This window comes from Pollachius pollachius (assembly GCF_949987615.1).
Source record: "Pollachius pollachius genome assembly, chromosome: 7".
NCBI lineage: Eukaryota > Metazoa > Chordata > Actinopteri > Gadiformes > Gadidae > Pollachius > Pollachius pollachius.
Window position 1 is genome coordinate 9,610,288 of NC_136940.1, and position 7,500 is coordinate 9,617,787.

The 7,500-nt window shown below is 44.5% G+C and overlaps 1 protein-coding gene across 3 annotated transcripts in view; it reads left to right on the plus strand.

Annotated features, from left to right (window-relative positions):
- palld (palladin, cytoskeletal associated protein) overlaps positions 1-7,500 on the plus strand; it is a gene marked incomplete at its 5' end in the record, with an annotated part of 46,885 nt that overhangs the window by 28,911 nt on the left and 10,474 nt on the right. The gene's annotated exons all lie outside the window — the stretch shown is intronic.

A 7,500-nucleotide genomic window follows, 5' to 3' on the forward strand; every position in this document is an offset into this window, starting at 1 on the left:
GTGGTCAGCTCCACGCAGTGAGGCTCCGCTACTAACCCACTCATTAGCCTGCACTCCGGGGAGCAGTCCGCTCAGGGGGAGGCTCACATAGTTCCAGAGTTACAGCAGAGCTACATAGTTCCAGAGTCACTGAGGAGTTACCTATGCTGCGGAATGACAGCGTTACAGAGTTTCAGTAGTGTTACATACTGTAGAGTTGCATAGTTACTTTGGAGTTACAGAGTTACTTAGTGACTGTACAGTTCCACAGTTACTTTAGAGTTACATAGTTAATGAACATTTAAATAGTGACACGGTTGCTGTAGAGTTACATATTGTGGATTTACGTAGTGACGGTCGAGTTACAGATCTACTGTAGTGTTACATACAAACTCTAGAGTAGCATTATTGTTTCATATTGGGCAGAGACATAGTTACTTTACAGTTACATGTGATTGTGTGACACCATCTTGTGTGTCTGTGCTGCATTACATAGGTTTGTTGTGATATAACACATTGTTGCGTCTCAGGGATATTTGAGTTTTACAGAGTTAGTCTATTTTTTTGTCGGTGCTCCTGTATGCGTCACTGTTGAGGCAGTGTGGTTAAGAATGTAGTGGAAGTATGAGTCTTTCTTGCAGCAGTGGTGTTTTCTCACAGGCTTATGTGTGTGTTGCCCACTGTGTGTGTGCGTGTCTAAGTCTGTGTCTGTCTTTGGGTGTGTTGTGTTTGTTTATAAAGGAAGGCTTATGTGACACAATAGAGACGTTAGGTGAGATCCATTGTGTTCAGCTTTAAGTCCTTCTTTCAGAGGATTCTGTTTCCCTGCTCCCCTCCTCTTCTCTCCTTCCCTCTCCCCCATCCTCCTGCTCCCTGCTCTGTGACTTGGCTCCTGCTGTTAATCCTGTTTGATGGCCTTGTCTTCCCGGTCTGATCCCGAGAAGAAAAATATATCTAGCATTCCTGGAGGGGAGGGGCTCAACTCTCTCCTCACCTCCAAGATGAAATACCATGGGGGGGGGGGGGGAGAGAGAGAGAGAGAGAGAGAGAGAGAGAGGGAGAGCGGGAGAGCGGGAGAGCGGGAGAGCGAGAGAGCGAGAGAGGGAGGGAGGGAGGGAGGGAGAGAGAGAGAGAGAGGAAAGATTTGCTGAAGTTGGACTTGGACAAGCTCAGAGTCTACAGGAGGGGGTTAAGGGGGGATATTGTGTGTGTGTATCTGATTGGGGGGATACAATTAGAGCAGTATGTGAGGGAAAGGGGGGGGGGGCGTACACGGAGCTTGTATTCTCACTGACTGACAGGCTGGCTGTGTGTGTATATTGATGTGTATGGGCACATGTGTGTGTGGTCTACCAAGGTATATCTATTTTTCATGTGCTTCTCTGTCTCTATATTCTGCGGTTGAGGCTCAGTTTAAATCTGATGATGGTTTTTGTGTGTATATACTTGAGATTCTGTGTTGTGCAATTTAGTTAATAGTACACCACTCTTGGGAGAATTAGAGCCTAGAAAGAAGATGCCATTATGCTTGTGTGTGTGTGTGTGTGTGTGTGTGTGTGTGTGTTTGTGTGTGTGTGTGTGTGTGTAATAGGTCGTATACTCAAGTCATCCTTCTGTTCCCAGTGACTCTGTGACTGCTGTAGTCTAGACAAAGATGGCAGTTAGTCATCAAGTCGTCTGTCTGTCTGTAAGCCAGCCAGTCATCTAGCCAGTCAGTCAATTTGTCTGACTGTCTGTCTTACACTCTGTCTGTCAACCAGACCTCACAGTATTTTCATTTGGTCTTGTAGCAGATAGGGCATTGGTACATCGGAAATTCTACTCCAATAGCAAACAGTTTGGTAGGCTACCTTCAACTTGTTTTATGTTATGTTAACTAACAGTGTGTTGGGCCATTTTGCTGTATGTTAACCTTTCTCTCTGTTTGTTTGGCTACCTCACCATTTTTTTAAAGCTAGCTGGTGATGTGTTGGGCAAGCTTCTGGTATGTTAGACTAGCTCGCTGGGTTGTTTCACACATGCTAGCAATGCTAACACCTTGCACAGCACAGGCACAAGGCCAACGCCATACAGGTGTGTGTGTGTGTGTGTGTGTGTGTGTGTGTGTGTGTGTGTGTGTGTGTGTGTGTGTGTGTGTGTGTGTGTGTGTGTGTGTGTGTGTGTGTGTGTGTGTGTGTGTGTGTGTGTGTGTGTGTGTGTGTGTGTTGTAAAAAGACACACACCTTACACCTGTGTGTGACTGGCTGGTGTGTTTGGAGCCCTAAGGGCCTGCTCCACAGCCAGACCTGCAGGGGTAAATAACCCCACTGTAGTGTAGGTCATCTGGTCTACTCACACACACACACTTGCACAGGCTGTGATTGTGTTGGTGTTGCTGGGATCTACCCAATCAGCCCCACATTTGCAAGGTCAGCTTATTCATTGTTTGAACAGAATGATACACTGAGGGGTAAACACGTGCGTGCTTCCCCAGAGCAGCATGTGCCACCGTTTGTCTCTTTCCAGTTGCTCCTATAGGCTCATGTTGACTTTGTATTATTAGTTGTAACTTTTTATGCGTTTTTCATATTTTGTCAAGTAAAGATGTCATAATAAAAGATTGAAGTCTCTTTATAGGCCAAATTCCGATGTCCATTCCGGCAAGGAAAAGGTGTCGCTTGGATAGCTATTTAGTAATAATAATAATTGCATGATTGGTTAACTAGTAACATCGGAGCAGCTGCAACAGAAACACCCTTGGAATGGAAGATTTGCGTTGTACTGGTGACAAGAACACACAAAAAATATGTTCTTCCACATCCCAGAAGATCTTGTTCCTTGCTGTTTAGAGAAGGAAGCTCGTTACGGCTTGTTTACACTCAATGACTTCCTGTCCTCATTCAACTACTTCCTGTTTTCATCTTCCAACAAAACCCAGGAAAAAGAGGTTGGTCTTCAAGTCCTGAATTTAGTGCTCAGTTCCTGTTGGCACCTGCCATTCTGGGAAACCCAACTTGAGACGATATTTCTATTAGTTATTTATTGACCCTTGTACCCTGGGAAATACAATCTCTTATCTGATCAACACATATGTCTGGCCAGATCAAAGTCTATCAACGTAAAATGGGTTGAATTGCGTATGGCAACTGCGGAACTTGATATATGTGCTGATTTAGCATGATTGCTCCATCCGGGTCATCGATCTATCGATCTATCGATCGATAGATCGATAGATAGATAGACGGCAAGGGAAAAACAACGAGAGAGAGATAGAGAGAGCATCAGAGAGTGAGACATTTCAGTAATGTTCCATGATGTTTCTATACCGAGGGATAGAGAGCAATGGAAATAGAGAGAGAGAGAGAGAGATTGATACAGAGCGAAAGAAGGATATGTCTGTTACATCAGTCAGTAAATCTGGAACCTCAAGGGAACTCCAATGTTTTTTTCCTGGTAAACCCAGAGTTCTGTTGGTCAGTTGGCTCAAAACAATCCAGCCAAACACAGGGCCGTCGTCAGGCCAACAGGAGAGCAGTTGATTGTCCCAGGGGTGGGTGTCAGTATGGGGGGGGCGGGGGGAGTTATGTGAAGACATTTTGAGTTTTCCAGTTAAATCTCCTCCTTGTGTTATTATTGTGAAATTTCATGATGATGTCTGCGTCAACTGGACAGATGGTTCCTTTAATGCATATTGCCTCCCCCCCTGGATTCCTCTTCCTTAACAACGAAAAAACCTTTACATGTACCAAACATGTACTCTCTACACTCAACAGTTTTAAGAACATATATCTAAACAGATAACTAAACCTTGTCTTCTTTAATCTAAAATGTAACCAATATATAAAAATATATGCCAATATAGGTGTGAATATCGCACCTAAACCTGACCTAGACTTAACCTAATACCTAAAAATATCCATATTTTAGAGTATATATATTTCATATGTTAAAAGTGTTCCCAAGGGTCATCAGTCCTAGTAGCGTCTCCTCTTGATGAGAAAAACATAGAAAGTTGGCCAGTTAATCTATAGCGTAGCATCTCGCATGACACCGACAGTTAGCCAGTTAATGTATTGCGTAGCGTCTCGCAATGACACAGACAGTTAGCCCCCCTATATGTGTAATCACGGAGACGCCACGCTAGGTCCACTGACACGTCTACACCATTCTGAGATGAGATGCAGAGTGTTTCTGGGGGGCCGTTAGAGCAGAATGTGTTGACCTTTGTAATCCACAACCCAGCAGATCCACTGCCCACGTAAACACAGCTTGTTCCTCGGACTAAAGGACATTAAGGTATTGTCTAACTGCTTGGAAGGGTTTTCTGTATCTGGGTTGAATGTCACTCAAAGGTCAATGAACGAGTCGCGAATCTCAAATATTATACTGTTTGGAGCGAAGAATACATCAGCCTGCTGCTGAAACGATTGAGAGAGAGAGAGAGAGAGAGAGAGAGAGAGAGAGAGAGAGCACCAATGGAGAGACAGAAAGAAAGAGGGGGTTAGAGAAAGGGAGTGAGCTGAGAGAGAGGGAAGCAAGAGAAAGTGAGGGGAGAGAGAGCTGAGAGAGAAAGACAGAGAGAGAGGGAGAGAAGGGAGCAGAGAAAAGAGAAAGGGAGATGGGTTTCTCTGTTGATGGAGGTAGCAATGAATGAAGGTGTTTGTTTAGAAGGTCTCTAGCTGTTTTATATAGAGAGCAGAGAAACTCCTTTTAAGGCAATGAGTGATGTCAGCTACAACCCCCCCCCACACACACACACACACACACACACACACACCCTCCCTCCCCCTTCCCCACAACCGACATACTCCAGAACATTCCAGAAAGACATCGTTAAAATGTTGGACATCTTTTCAGACAAATTCGACCAGCTTTTATGTGGCAGGTTTTTTTGTGAGCTCAGGGCAGGGGTCCTCGTAGTAAGATATAGAGGGGGGGGGCACTAGCCCAGTGGGCAAAGTATTTTCCTGGGGCCCTGGTTCAGAGGAAATGAAGAGCGTTTTTCTCCTCTGCTGGCGCTCAGACCACGGCCAAAAAAGGAATGAGCCGGCTGCCGTGGCGCTGCCAAAACATAAAGCGAACAGTCATCTGGGCCGCGGTGGCAGGGAGGAAACCATGGAAATAAAACAAGTAGAGTCTGAATTAGAGGGAACCAGCTGGAGCGGAGTTCATGTTCTCCTTCGCCTACGGATGAGTTTAATTCGAGCTCAGTTGGCCTCTTTATGGATGAGTTTCATTAGAGCTAATGTGTCTCCTAACGGATGTGTTCAGTAATGGACAGAGGAGGCCTAATGAGAGATAATTGGAGTTTAAACAGTTGTTTCTCTGGGCTAGGGCAGTCTACAATAACTCACAATCACTGTGTGTGTGTTTGTGTGTGTGTGTGTGTGTGTGTGTATGTGTGTGTGTGTGTGTGTGTGTGTGTTATAAAACAGTGTATGTGTGTTCACGCATGTGTGTGTCAGGGTGAGGAACGGAGAACAAGTTGATTATTAAACATCTGGAAGATATTTGGAGGTGAACTCGGAGCTGGAGGAATGTCACATTCTTGCGAGATGTATGGTTTACTGACTCCGTCTGAGATCAGCACCGCGTATATACCTCAGACATGCCATCACACACACTCTCTACCATAACAGACACACAGGCTACCATGATTACACACACACATGGACATATGCACTACCATGATCGCACACATGCACACACTCACACACACACACACACACACACACACACACACATACACACTGACAGGGAAATATTAATATAATGTTACTATAATATACAGTTAAATACAAATTATATAAACCTTGTTTATATAATTACTAGTCATTGAAAATGAATTTGTTTGCATTCTTCTTGGATTTGCATTTTGCATTGCCAAGTTTGCCAACTTACGCCATGACAATCTACTGACTTCTTTGTTGTGCAGATTCCTTTCCTTTACTTGCTGACATGTCCACTTCACCCATAGTGTATAGCAAATGAACTTGGTCCATGGCTGACTTCAGCCATGGCCAATCCTACACTCTCCACGATGGTCAGTCCCCCTCACCTTTGTTTCCTTTTTTGTTACTGCCCATGATGGGAATGTTTCCAGATAACAATCATGTACACTCGCTGTCTCATGGAATATATGCTTGGTAAATTGCTGCCTGTATATTCCCATGATGCTCTAAAATTAAATCAAATATTTTGCTTTCAAGAACTTTCCTTAAAAAAAGAAGTGATTCTTCACCACACATATAGTATATATACTATAACACAACCATCACGTGCTATGTCTGTCAGCCCGGTGTTGACATCTCATCTGTTGCTCATGTTCTATTGGTCAGCCTGGCGTAGGCATCTCATCTGTTGCTCTTGTTCTATTGGTCAGCCTGGCGTAGGCATCTCATCTGTTGCTCATGTCCTATTTTTCAGCCTGGCGTAGGCATCTCATCTGTTACTCATGTTCTATTGGTCAGCCTGGCGTAGGCATCTCATCTGTTGCTCATGTCCTATTTTTCAGCCTGGCGTAGGCATCTCATCTGTTACTCATGTTCTATTTGTCAGCCTGGCGTAGGCATCTCATCTGTTGCTCATGTTCTATTGGGCAGCCTGGCGTTGACATCTCATTGACAGGCTGGTGTTTGGACAAAGCTGATAACCTATCAGCCCTTGCTCTTACTGCAGGTGTTTCCCTTCTAGAACACACACACACACACACACAGTCACACACACACACACACACACACACACACACATGCACACACACACGCACACACACATGCACACACATAAACTTAAAAATATTTTGCACTAGGGGTTCCACATGCTGTCTGACTGTGTGTCAGTTTGAGCAATGAGGAAATTATACCACTCGTTTGTGTTTCTGTCAGATTAGGCTCTGAGGCCAACTGTGGCCATTTTGGGTCTGGAGCTGGTTGAGTACAGGTCCTCCTGTTTCTCAGACAGCTGCAGGAAGGAAACCAGACGCTTTGGGTCCGACTCAACACAGCAGTCTGCTCTCACTTTTTACAAAACGTTGTAACATTGAGACTCAGTTATCTCTGTCCTGCAGCAGCTGAGAGGATGTTGATTGTCGAGTGAGCTTGGCGTTGATTGGAGGTTGAGTGTTGGCAGGGTTTTGGAGCTGTGTGTTGATTGGATGTTGAGTGTTGGCAGAGTATCCCAGTCACCTTTCGGAAGAAAGTGATTGCAACGTTTAGCCTAAAGTTGATTCTCGTAGTGATCAATTGGGAACAAAACGTGTTGAATGAGATGACCATCGTCCGAAATGGTAAATGTGGAACCTAGAATTTTGAAAACCAGCAACAATTCCATCTGTACAGACATGCAAACATGCACGTTGGTTTTCCACACGTGTTTCCATATCATTGTATATCGGGGGACAATGTCAGACCCCACCACCCCACTGAGAAACTATCGGATAGAACCTCTCGCAACAGAAAGATATGCATATTTAACCAGTGAAATATCTTGGTAATATATTTTTCGAGGTTTGGTGCTTGGATGAGTGACGTTGGCAGACATTTT